General features: G+C 41.1%; 1 protein-coding gene across 2 annotated transcripts in view; it reads left to right on the top strand.

Annotated features, from left to right (window-relative positions):
- The first annotated feature begins 2,015 nt into the window (after positions 1–2,015).
- Positions 2,016–14,015, top strand: part of AMOTL1 (angiomotin like 1) — a 170,866-nt gene continuing 158,866 nt past the window's right edge. The window contains exon 1 of one of the 2 annotated variants that reach the window (XM_077113228.1): positions 2,016–2,145. The gene's annotated coding sequence lies outside the window, so the exon portion shown is untranslated. The remainder of the gene's footprint in view (positions 2,146–14,015) is intronic. The other variant, XM_077113229.1, reaches the window with a different exon arrangement.

The raw sequence follows: 14,015 nt of genomic DNA, 5'->3' as shown, positions 1-14,015 counted from the left end.
CTGTATCTTGGCAGGGGGTTGGGTTGCAAAGATGCATGCATTTATCAGATCTCATTGAATATGTCACTTAAGATGTGTGCATTTCATTATATACAAATTTTGCCTGAAAAGCTAAAGGAATTGTAAACAAATATTGAACTCTGGTTAACAATATTAAAGTATTTGGGAGAGGAATTGTACCTATGTCTGCAACTTGGAAAGGCAATTACAAAAATAATTAGATGAGTCTGATGGATGGATAGAGGAGTGGATAGATAGAAAATCAATATATAATAAAGCAAATGTAGGAAAATGCTAATTGTAGAAACTACATGGTGAGTATATGGGTCTCCACTGTAAAATTCTTCCAATTTTTCTGGAAGTTTAAAAATTATATAATAAAATTTTGGGAATAAGAGATAAAATTGTCAGGCAGATGGCCTATTAAATGGAGTCCTGACCCTGGGAAAAGGCACTGATGAGTCTAGCTGATATATACAGAAACATGGCAGGCAAAGGAGACGCCTGGGTCCAGAAATTGATTTTCTTTGCTCTCTTGTCACTTTGGCAATGAGCTTGGGGCTGACACAAACAACGGACCAAGTTCCTCTTGCATTTCACAAGACCCTTCCCCCTGATTCATGCTCTCTCCTTCTGACTTGCTGACAAGATGGTGATTTGAAGTGTTACCAGCAGATCTACTCTGCATACCTGAAACTGGAGGCAGCTGACACCATTCAGTCCCTAACTATCTACAGAACGCTCACTATGTGCCAGGCTTTGTGCTCTACTTTGAGGATACTGTGACCCAAATAAAAACGGTGCCCTCATCGACATTCCCAGTGACCTAACTCTGCTCCTTTCCTACTTCTGTCATTATTTACACCCCAAATGGAAGACATCCAAGTCCTTTTTATAAGCCAGCTTAACGTTACAGCTCCAATTTCAATAACCCATATGAGAAATGGGAATTAGAAGTTGAGCCTGAATATCTCTATCAGAACAGAAACAGATTTCTTCTTGTTTTATCCTCTCTGGGGTGAAACTTGACAAAAGAAGATCCTCACAGCCTCAAAATAGATCATCACAAAATTGGACACATGCCTAGTGACCCAAAGTCACCTTATCCTCTCCTGAAGTAGAGGTATAAGAGGAGGGGCAATCAGCTGGCTGCCAAACTTGACCCTCTGCCTCTCTTCCCACAGAGGTCACACCCATTACCCTTCCTTGCTCTGGGACGCTGGCCACAAGCTTGCCCAAATTTTAGCCCCAGGACCTGGCATCAAGGAGAGGTGCCTGATGAGACCTTAAATCCCATGTGGAGCCTGGCCTCTAACATACAAAAAGAAAATCCGTTAATTAAATGACTCTTTTTCCCAAATCTTCCTAGTGGAATATGGGTATGCTTTGAGCTGATGTATTAATATCACAAACAATCCAAATAGCTTGACTAGTACTATGCTCAATACAAAGAAAATAACTAAAAATCAGTCATCCTCATTAGCACGGAGGTTGTCACATGTCCTTCCATACAGTGGCTCACCCCCTTTGCTTGACCAAATCCTTTCCTCTCTGCAAGGTCCAGATCTTCAGTTATTTGTCACTTTTCTATGCTTACAAATCCAGCTGTTCTATAAACCTGTTAGTAAAGTAATAATCCCCTACTTTCTACTGTCTCTCTTCCTGACTGAAATGTCTTTGCATCTTCTCTCTTCATGCCAACACCACCCCGCACACACTAAATTTTTGCCTGTTTTCCTTTCCTGGAGTGTAGTTTCCAGATAGTTGGATCTTTGAGAGACAACAATATGACTAAGAGAAGTAAGTGCCTGTTTTGCCTATCCCTGGTGCCAATGAAGGTGATTGGTGCGTCAAGACTTTCTGAAACTCTTTGCAAGCAACTGGGCTAGTCAGATTCCAGTGATTTACCTTCTGAAAGCCAAGCATGTCTGGGCAATGGCTGCATAATTTGGATGGAGTCATTACTGATTAAAGCGGAGTTGGCTCAGTCAGGGAGCACTCATTGCTCTTTAGAAACTCCACAGCATCAAGGATGAAGTCACCTTTCTTCTTTTAAAACCAACAGATTTGCCCTGTGAGTCACTGTCACTTCTGTTAGAACTCTTGTGTTTTCTCCGCTGCTGGTCACCGAGGATCTTCTCTCAGGTAAGGAAACTCTTCTTAGTGGATTTCCATCCAGGGAAGTTTGATTTGAGAGGGATTTGGGAGGGCATCTCTGGGTAGAGTTGGAGTAAGTTCAAGGGACACCGGCTTGGGTGAAGAGCATGGCTGGTCCCCCTGGCCACTGGCCCCCTCCTGGTGGGCTGGCAGGTGTGGCAGGGGGTGTGTAAGAGGGGGAGGCATTCTTCACGGTCATGGAAATCTAACTAGGTTTTGTTTCATACGCCTAATCTAATAGTTACATAAGGAATGGAGCACATTGGTGAAACAGCTACAAGTGGTCTCCTTTGAACCAGGGCCATCCATATTCCCTTTTTCTTCCTAACATCTGCCTTTGTGTTTCGAGTAGAACTCATAGGATTTCAGTTGTACAGAAAAAGAGCAGCTCTCTGGAGAGCCTTCACTGACTCATTAACTGGCTTGAGCTCTTCCCTCCTTCCCTAGCATATAGTAGGAGACAAAGGGGCCCAAGCTCCCTGTCCCGACATGCAGGTACCTTGTATAAACAATGGCTGTGCTGGTGCATGTGGGACAGAAGTGTGCGGGTACATCTCAGTGCCTGTCCATGCAAGCTCTTCTAAAAAAAATCAGCATGAAATCTTGTATTTTTGTGCACGAAGACCTGCAATCCTAGGCATGGTCCATTGAAACCTCCCTGCAATACTTTCTATGATTATATGTCACTGGCACTGATTAAATTACATAGCTCTTATTAGCTATGGAAGGCTCAGTGAAGATATCTTGGTTATGGCAGAGGTGCTTACAGGGTGATAAATGCTTTTGGAAAGAGAATTGAGTCACTGTGAGGTGCAAACACTTGAGAATTGCAGAGCCCCTTTATTGCCTCACACAGAACACTGTCACAAATAGTATTTGGCACAGTCATCCATAACCGATGAAGGGAGCAAAAACTCTCATTTAGAGAAGAGATGTTTGTTTTGCTCTAAATGTAGGTGCGAGGTGACTGTCTGTGTTTGGTTACACATTCAACTCAAACTCATCATGCCTAGATTTCCTCTTTCCCTGAAATCTGCTCTCCCTTCTGTATTCCCTAGCTCAGTGGAAATCACGTGGTTGTGCATGACAGATTTCTGGTTTTCACCCTTGACCCTTTCTTCTTCATCACATTTCCACACCTAGTTTGGGAACATATCCAGCAGATTCTACCTCCTTATTATCTCTCAGATCTATCCAGTTCTCCCCACTTCCATGGCTATTATCCTAATCTGAGTCCTTATCATCTTCTGCCAGGAATTCTGAAGCCACCCATCTAGGCAACCTCTCTAGCCAGAGTGATCGTTCTGAAATGATTGGTCAGCACCTGCGAAATTCAATATTGACCCTGTCTTTTTAAAATCCCTCAAAAGTTTTCACGTCTCTCCATTCTACCACTATTCTTTTGGTCCAATCCCTCACCATATTTAGCCTGAGTTATGGCCATAGCTTCTGGTCAGTCTCCCTGTCACCAGAGTCACTTCCTTCCTACTATATGTCAGTTGAAGCTTCTTGACTTCCCAGGCTTTTAAAGGGTGTTTTCACATGAGCAGAACTTGGAACACTGCTCACCTTATCTGAGGTTCAGAAGCATTAATGTTTTATGACTCTCGTAGATACTTCAAGGAAGGTGGCAGAGAGAATAGGAGGAAGTTGGGGGTGGTATATAGTGGTGGGAAGACACAAGGAGAATGCACAAAACCCAGGCCCTGGAGCCAGGCAGATCTGCATTTAAATTCCAGCTCCTCTGCTTCCTTGTGTGGCTATGGTTAAATTGGTAAACCTTCTTGAGATCCATTTTCCTGTATTTAGGAATAACATCTACTTCACAGGGTGAACGTAAGCATAAATGAGGACATTTATGGAAGGCTCTGGAATATAGCAATTAAGAATTTTTAATTCCTTTCTTACTCTCCCTCTCTTTTAAGGCTCATCACCTCTCACCACCATATATCGTGTATTTGCGTGTGTTTGTGTGGATAATTATATCTGTATTTGGCATGGTAGGAAGGAGTGGCAAAGAAATACACAAGAACTACTCTCTTAAGGAGCTCACAGTTTACTTAGGGAAATAAAGCAGACCTAAATCATATTTTAAAAAATTTATAAAACAAGCCATCTGCCATTGCAATGTGTACAGTGCCAGTTGAGTGTATAAGCAGGAAGGGCCTGAGTAAACAGGCCTGTGAATACCTGCAGACAGAATGCAAACAGATCTATGTCAAGCAATTTTATATTTAGGTTCCTGAGGGATTTAAAAATCATTGGCCGCTCTGATATTGAATTAAAACTTCCCAAAAGCCTTTATTCTTTTAGCATGACTCAAGGACATACACATTTGTTTTAAGGTGACCTTACTCATTCTGCCATTCATTCAACAAGCACTTGTTGAGGGTCAACTCTGTTCTGGATCCCACTTGGCCGCTTCTCCCACTGACAGGTCCACTCTAATTCCCTCCTCTTGAAATGGGGCTGGCTTTAGGGGCTCGCTTGACCAGTAGAATGAGAAGAATGCAATGTTCTGGGACATTCAGGGCTAGGTGCTAAGAAGCTTTGCAGCTTTCTCCACTGTTTGTCAGCCCACTCACTCCAGGAGAGGCCACCCATGATGTAAAGTCACCTGCTGGTAATCTGGCTCTTTAGGGGGAAAACTTAATGGGGGGAGGGGCACGGTGGCTCAGCAGGCAGAGTTCTCGCCTGCTGTGCTGGAGATCTGGGTTCATTTCCTGGTGCCTGCCTGTGTTAGTTAGATTCAGTTGTCAACTTGGCCAGGTGAGCATATCCAGTTCTGTTGCTGCGGACACAAGCCAATGGTACATGAACCTCATCTGTTGCTAATTATATCTGCAGTTGGCTAGGAGGCATGTCTGCAATGAGTGATGTTTGACTTAATTGGCTGGTACTTAAATGAAAGAACGCAATATATCACAGCTAGCAGCTCAGCCCAGGCCTTTGGAGATGCAGAAAGAAGTCACCCCGGGGAAAGTTGTTGGAACCCAGGGGCCTGGAGAGAAGACCAGCAGAGACCATCTTGTGCCTTCTACATAAGAAAGAACCTCAGTGGAAAGTTAGCAGCCTTTCCTCTGAAGAACCAACAAAATAAATCCCCTTTTATTAAAAGCCAATCCATCTCTGGTGTGTTGCATTCCAGCAGCTAGCAAACTAGAACACTGCCCATGCAAAAAAAAAAAAACCTAATAGGTAGCGTTGGCTCATTTTCATGGTGTAAATACTCTCACCACAGCCAATTTCAAGCTACCATAGTGACAGCATGGAATGCAGGGATGGGAAAAAGTATGCAGAATCAACTCTCACAAGCTGGGGCAAAACCAGCCCACGGCCCTGACACTGCCAAGCTGTGGGGACGCCCAGGCCAGCATGGCCAGAGGCCCCACCCACCCCTGCTTTTCCAGCTCTTCAGACTGGGACTCCAGCCACATGAGGAAAGAAGCCTTCAGATGACCCAGCCTCTGTGTGACTGCAGCTGTGGGAGAGGTGCATGTGAGCACTGCTTAGCTTGGCCTCATCAAATCACAGAACCCTAAGAGATAACAGTAATTTATATTATCTAAGTTTAGGGGTAGTTGGCTAACCCACAATAGATAAGTGGACCAAGCGGTTGTCTTGTTTACTGCAGAAGCCAGCCTAGAGCAAATCCCTGTGTGCGTCTTGTTTACTGCAGAAGCCAGCCTAGAGCAAATCCCTGATGTGTGCGTGTGAGGAGTGGAGGAATCCATCCAGAGAATTCTCTGTCCTTGCATATCCTCTGGCCTCACATCACTAAAGAGCAAATGTTTTGGTTAAAAGGGCCCATGAAAGAGATTCAATTACTCTGCTAATTAGTTTTACCATTTAAACTAATTTGCTATTGTTATTATTTAATTAAATATCTCTTGACTAAAGTGAAAAAATACTCTCTTACACACATACACACATGATTTTTGAAATCAGATGAGCACGGTTCCCGTCTAGATTCTGACATTTTCTAGTTGGTTGGCTTTGGAAAGTATCTAGGTATCTCTCTCCTCATTTTTAAAAATCTGGATAATGCCCTCTCACAAGGCTCTTATGAAGATGTAATGAGATAGTATCTGTAGAGTGCTTAGCACAGTGCTTAACACCAGTGCTCGATTCAGAGCAATAAACAGTAGCAGTGTAATAGTGCTGTTGGGGTACTGGTGATATTGTTACAAATCCCAAAGCCACAGGCTCCCCAGCAATCCCAGAACATCGGTTAGTCATCTACCTTCGGGTGTCCAAGACAGGTGCTCAACAAATCCTTAAATGGACCTGCATGTCTCTATTACCCACTACTGCCAATGTTTCCCCCACATTGTTCCCTATCTATATCCCCAAAGACTTAAAAAGCATAGCTGTGCATTATTCCCCTGTACCTGAAACTCTATTGTGCTGGTTTTCAACTATTATGTACCCCAGAAAAGCCATGCTTTAATCCTGATCCAATCTGGGGGGCTAGACCTATTGTTTAGGGTGGAACACTTTGATTGAATTGTTTCCATGGAGATGTGCCACACCCAATTGTGGGTGTGACCTTTTGATAAGATGGACATGTGACTTTACCCATTCAAGGTGAGTCTTGATTAGTTTACTAGAGTCCTTTAAAAGGGGAGACATTTTGGAGAAACCTCAGATGCTGATACTTGGAGAATAGTTGCTTCAGAACTGACAGAGATGCTTGGAGGTGCTTGGAGTGCGACAGAGAGAGCAGATGCCTAGACAGGGACAATTGGAAGTTAGCAGATGTCATCATGTGCCTTTCTATGAGATGCTAAGCAAACCAGAAACCAGAGTTGTGTCACAGAGGAGCTAAGTGAAGGCCCACAGATGCTTAGAGAGGAAGTCACCTGTATCAGAAGCTGGAAGCAGCGGAACTGGGAACAAGACCAACAGATGCCAGGCCGAGTGCCTTCCCATCTGACAGGCATTGGCCTTTCTTTGGAATTAAGGTAATTTTCCTGGATAAATGTATCTTTTTCTGTTTGGACATTTGTATGGCCTTAGAACTGTAAACTTGTAACATAATACATCCCCTTTATAAAAGCCATTCCATTTCTAATATATTGCATTCCAGCAGCTTTATCAAACTAATACATCTATGAACCAAGATCATATGTTCACAGTTCATGTGAGTCCTCTTCTTACCTTCTGCTGTGTAGTAGGTAGTTGAGTAGTCAGTTCTCAGGTCATTTTAGCTATTTTCTTGATTGTGGTGGTAGTTACATGAAGACAACATATTATACAATTGGATAAAACTATACACACCTGCAAATGAGTATGTGTATAACTGGTAGGATCTGAATAAACTCTGTAGATGGTATCAGCGTCAACGACCTGGTTTTGGTATTGTAGTATAGTTATGTAAAATGTTAACATTGGAGAGGTTTGGTAAAATATGTCCAGGCGTGTGAATCTATAATTATCTCATAATAAAATTTTAATTAATTAATTTTTTTTACATTAAAAAAAAATTTTCTTGATACAGCAATATACAAGCACATAATTCTTATCAAAGATTCCATACATGGTATACAATCAATGACTCACAATATCATCACATAGTTGTATATTCATCACCATGATCATTTCTTAGAACCTTTGCATTACTCCAGAAAAAAAATAAAAAAGAAAAAATTCACATATACCATACCCCTTACCCCTCCCTCTCACTGACCACTAGTATTTCCGTCTATCCAATGTATATATATTTAATTTTAACATTTGTTCCCCTTATTATTTATTTTTTATCCATATGTTCTACTCATCTGTCCATACCGTAGACAAGAGGAGCATCAGACACCAGGCTTTCTCAATCACACAGTCACGTTGAGAAAGCAATTCACAAACCAGCTATTCTTTAACAATCAGAATGTTTGCAGTGCTGTTTGTTAATAAAAAATGTATATGGTTAGAAAAACCATAAATGTAATGAAAAAAGTTACTAAAAGTCAATTCATAGATTAAAGTTTGAGAATCTCTTATTCACAAAGTCTGAATAAACAAGAGAATTTAACATTCCATTTTTCTCTCAAGTGATGTTAATTCTTTCTCCCGATTATCCTGTCAATGTGGTGGCATCCGTAAACTGTAAAACATATGGATTAAAAATGAATTTCTGGAGCACCCTGGCCTCAAAATTTCTGAGAAAGTCACCCAACTTTAATTTCTCCTTCACTAGAGTAATTATTTCCTTAAATACCTTTTCAGCCCCATACTCTTTCTTACTCTCCTGGAATTCTGATGAAATGCTCATTTTGTTTAATTTTTTTCAGTCTATTTTCTCATTGTCAAACTGACTGTATAAACTCCATCGATGTGTACTCAAGTTCACTGGTTCTCTGTTTTATCTCCACTCCATTAAGCCCATCTGGTGTGTTTTTAAAATTTTTCTGCTATTGCATATTTCAGTTCTTTAATTTCCATTTGGTTCATTTTTTAAACTTCTATTCTTTTCTGAGATTTTATATTTTTTCATTTGTTTCAAGAAGATTTATAATTGTTTGATGAAGTTTTTTGTGTGTGTATGCTGTATGGCGGGGTCACATTTCATTATTTTTTCCATGTGAGTATCCCATTATTGCACACCATTTGTTGAATTTTTGTTTGCTTGCTTTTTGTTTGTTCATTTGTTTTGGGGAAGTGCATGGACGGGGAATCGAATGTGGGTCTCCCATATGGCAGGCCAGAATTCTACCACTGAACTACCCTTGCAGCCCTGATGAAGTATTTTTACGATGGCAAATAATTCTAACATTTCATTCATCTCAGTGTTGGCATCAGTTGATTGTCTTTTCTAATTCAAGTTGTGTTTTCCTTTTTATGAGGAGTAATTTTTTTATTATATCCTGGATATATGGGATAATATGCTAGGATGCTATACTATATAAATATTCTACTTTAGCAGGCAGTCACTTCATTGGATTTAGTGTATAGGTCCTGGCCTACTTTCATTAGCTTAATTCCAATGTCAATTTTGTTTTCAGAGCCCTTGTGATACTAATATAATCTGCTTTGTTTGGAGGCTACTCAGCTCCTGCTTGATTTCTCCACTGACCTACCTATTACAATGGCCACTGTTTTTTTTTTTTTTTAAACTAATAACACCAAATGCTGGTGAGGATACAGAGAAATCTCTGGATCAATCATACATTGATCCAATGTATGGATCAATCTCCATACATTGGAGATCAATCACCAATCACCTCATTGGTGAGACTGTGATATGTTACGGCCACTTAGGGAAATAGCACAGTGGTTTCTTTTAAAATTAAAAGTGGACTTAACTGTAAGATCCCGAAATCACGCTCCTGGGCATTTATCCCAGAGAAATGAAAACTTAGGTTCATACAGAAATTTTTTCACAAATATTCATAGCAACTTTATTTTTAGTAGTCAAAAAACTGGAAACTACCCAAATGCCTTCCAGTAGGTGAATGGTTAACCAAACTATGGTACATTCATACTGTGGAATACTACTTAGCAATAAAAAGAAAGTACTGATACACATAACAATTTGGATGAACCTCAAGAAAATTATGCTGTGTGGGAAAAGCCAATCTCAAAAGGTTTCATATTGTATGATTTCATTTGTGCAACACTCTTGAGATAGCATCTTTCTCTGGGGAGGGGGGGCAAGTGCATGGATCAGGAATCAAACCCAGGTCTCCCACACGGCAGGTGAGCATTCCACCACTGAACCACTGGAGCACTTGAAGCAACAAAAGAACTTATTAGTGATTTTGAGAGACTAAGGATGGGGTGTGTGGCTACAAAGGAGTAGCCTGAGGAAGTCTTGTGGTGATGGCAGAGTGTTGTATCTTGATTTCTCCAAGAAATCAGCCCTCACTGTTTGGTGAGTGCTTTAGTTTGCTAATACTGCTGGCATAAAATGTACCAAAAATGGAATGACTTTTATAAAGGGGATTTATTAAGTTACAGTTTTACAGTTCTAAAGGCCTTAAAAGTGTCCAACTGAGGCATCCAGAGAAAGATACCTTGACTCCAAAGAAAGGTTGAATGGTGTCTGGAATTTCTCTGTCAGCTGGGGAGGCACGTGACTGGTGTCTGCTGGTCCTTTCCTCACAGGTTTCGTGTTTCGTAGCTTTCAGCTCCTGATTCCAGTGGCCTCCTCTCCGAGCTTCAGTCTGTCTCCAAGCATCTCTAAACACTGTGTCTAGGCTTCATTTCTCTGTTCTCCGTGTTGGTTCTCCAAGCATCTCAAAACGTCTGTCTGTTCTGTGTGTTGGCTCTTTTAAGGACTCCAGCCAAGTAATCAAGACCCACTTAGAATGGGTGGGGTCACATCTTCCTCTAATCAGAAGACCACACACACACAGGGTGGGTCACCTCTCCATGGAAGCAACCTAATCCCACCCTACAGTATTGAATTAGGGTTAAAAGAACATGGCTTTTCTGGGGTATGTAACGGTTTCAAACAGAACAGAGAATGGGTCCCTACTCCAGCTCTGTTGATGCTGCCCCTGGGTGCAATGTCTTACCTGTTGCCCTGGATGCAGGACAGGGACCCTCTGATGTGGAAGCTGTGGCCGATAGGGCCGGTCACTATTCTGAGTGTGAGGTGGGTATTCTGCTGACATTGACACAAAGAGGGGGGGTCCACCAGCAGGTGAAGGGGGGGGGGTGAGTTGTCCTACCCAGGCCCTGGGCTCTGCCTACACGGCTGCTGGGAGCAGATCAGTTCTGGGGTCCTGCTGCCGCCAGGGAGGGGCCTGAGGGGCATAGTCACCCTGTAGGTCCCTGCTGAACTGGCTTTTTGGCTCTTTCCTTGTCCTTTGGCCAGAGGTATCAGATTCTTGTTGTTTCTATTTTCTTTGTCCTTTGGCAGTTCTGTGTTGTACATCTCTCCAGCATCCAGTCTGGGATATACCGGGGATTAAAAACAAACAAACAAACCTGGATAACTCACTATGGTGTGTCAAGTCCTGAGGCCCTTAGCCAGTCAGGCTTCTTGTTTCATCTTTCAGGGTCCTTTTATGGTTATCTGCCAAATAATTTCCAGTGTATTCAGATGTAGAGAGAGAGGACAGGAGCAGGGATAATGAGTCCCATTGTAAAAATTTTTTTCTTTTTTTTTTTTTTTTTTTGCATGGGCAGGCACCGGGAATCGAACCCAGGTCTCTGGCATGGCAGGTGAGAACTCTGCCTGCTGAGCCAGTGTGCCCCACCCCCCATAGTAAACTTTTAAAATAAAAAATATGAGAATATCTAGGCAATTTCTGGAAGGAAAGACTCTCATTTGTTTTTATTTTATTTTTAATTAATTCACTTAATGTTTCTTGTATAAAAGCCCTACGTGTTGTCTATGTGGTGCTCACGGAGGGGCCCGGGCTCTCTGCCTCGACACACTCCGGAGGGGTCTTTACTAGATGGTGGGTGAAGTCCTGAGAGGGAGTCTTGGGGAACAGGGTCTCTTCCCAGGGGTCGGGGGTGAGACAGCCGTAGGTCTTGGAAATGCTCTTGACCAGGTGGCCCAGCATGGTGGCAGGGAGCCATTCCTTGTCCTTGGCCTTGCATCCTGAGTGTCACCTTAGCCCTGGCCCTGCCACAGCGGTGATCTCGGCCCTGACCCCACTGCCAAAGCGTCTGCCAAAGCGTCCACCGAAGCTGCGGCGAAATCCCGTTCCAGGGCTTCCGCCTCTGGGGCCGCCGGCAGCACCTGCACCAGTCGGTGTTTTCTTGAAGAAGCAGCATCTTAGTTATTTTAATGGCTGCATGGGACTTACCATAGGAATTATACTTTATTTTATTTAACTGTTTATTGATGGCCATTCATGTGCTTCCTTTTTGTTTCATTACCAAGAATGCCTCCTTAAACGTATTTTTCTACTTGTTTGTAGAATGGATACTTAGAAGTGAAATTGCTGGATCAAAGGGCATGTGCATTTTACTATTAAAAGACATGCCAATATTGTGAATTACTGGTTATATATGTAGAACGAAATGATCAAAAGTTAAGAATGTTTGCGTTTGGTTGGTGTTTTTTGGTATTAAAAAAGTAATAAAAATTAAAAAAAAAAGATATGCCAAATTGTCCTTCAAAAAAACTGAATCAGTTTACTCCCGTACTCAGGTGTCAAAATGCATCTTTCTTTAAAGAGTCATCATCTCTTGATATTAATCAATCTTTTAAAATGGTTTGACAATGTGATACGTGAAAAAATGGTATATGAGCATTGTTTTAATTTACATTCTCTAACTACTGAGAATTGATATCTTTTCATGTATTTATGGTTCACGTTTGTTAATTTCTACTTCATACCTTTGCATATTTTTGGTTGGATTGCCATTTTCATATATAATATGGATGGCATTCTTTTGTTACACATGTTATGAAAATTGCATTCCATTCTTTCATTTTTATTTTACTCTTCTTTATGTATTTCATGTTAGAGAAGTCTTAAATTTTTATATAGTCAAATCTGTCTATTCTTTATTTTATAGCTTCTAGATTTCATGTCTTATTTAGTGAAGTTTTTCTCTGTCCAAAATAATAAAATTACTTTCTAACACACTTAGAGATTCGATTTTGTTTATATATTTTAATTCACCTCAAATTATATATATTTATACATGTAGTGTAAAATAGGAATCCACTTTTACAAAAATGAATGGCCAATTATCCTGATACTATTTATTGACTTGTCTATCCTTTCTCTACTGACCTGAAATGTCAACATTTTCATATGTCAAATCAATTTCATTGAATATTTTTTGGGCATTTTATTCTACTATGACAAATAACTTGTCTATTCCAACAAGAATATCACTGTTTTAATTACTGTAGCTTTATGACTTGATTATCTGAGAGAGTAAGTACCCTAAATCCTCCTATTGTTTTTATTTATTAATTTCTTGGCTAATAGCTAAGATATATTTGTAAGAGAAAATGCCAGCCATAGGGGAAAAAATGTGTGTGATTGCCTGTGTGTGTACATATATATATATATACTTATTTATGTATATTTATTTATGCACACCCACTCAGGCATATATATTTGCATTGGGATAGACAAATTTTGGGAAGACATACCCGAAACTGTAATAGTTACTTCTGGAGAGTGAGACTGTTGATGAATGGGCGTTTTTCACTTCAGACCAATCCTCACTATTTATGTATCTTTAAACATGAATACGTTTTTCTCTTTAAATTAAAAACAGTATGGTTTTCTCTGCCAGAGACAAAAGCCTGTATGAGGACATATCTTCAATGGTTCTCAAGTGTGGTTACATTTTAGAATTACTTAAGGGGCTTTTAAAAAATGCAGATGTCTAAGGATTGTACAGATCTGCCCCCAGAGCTTCCAGTTTAATAGGTCTGGGTTAGGGCCTGGTTATCAGCCTATTTTAAAAGTTTCCCAAGTGGTTCTAATGCGCAAACACGCTGAGAACACTGCTGTAGAAGATGTGAAGCTTAAAAAGATCCCCCAAAGGCCTTGGATGACATTCCTTCAGAATATAATTACTTGGGGATGCAATCCAAAGCGACCCATTGCTTCTCTGCCAGGCTAATGTAGGCATGGGATTGAATGTAAACAAGTCCTAAAGGGAGAAGTGGAAAGGAACTTGGCCTAAATGTGTGTAGAAGGATCCAGCTCTTTGGTAGGCTTTTTTGTTGAAAGGTATAGACGCTCACTCAGGCTTCCCGAAATCATAAGAGATTCTAGTAAACCCAGGACCATGAGGGAGACAGGACTCTCATGGAAAACCTGAACAGCAAAACAGCTGTGCCTCATTTACCTGGGATGTGAATGGTACTGGGAGGTTCCGAGAGAGCTGCCCGAGCCAAGGTTGTTTGAAACTCTCCCACAGGAGGTTTTTAAAAT

Source organism: Tamandua tetradactyla, chromosome 8, assembly GCF_023851605.1.
Source record: "Tamandua tetradactyla isolate mTamTet1 chromosome 8, mTamTet1.pri, whole genome shotgun sequence".
NCBI classification, from domain to species: domain Eukaryota; kingdom Metazoa; phylum Chordata; class Mammalia; order Pilosa; family Myrmecophagidae; genus Tamandua; species Tamandua tetradactyla.
This window is presented reverse-complemented; position numbering and strand designations above follow the sequence as displayed.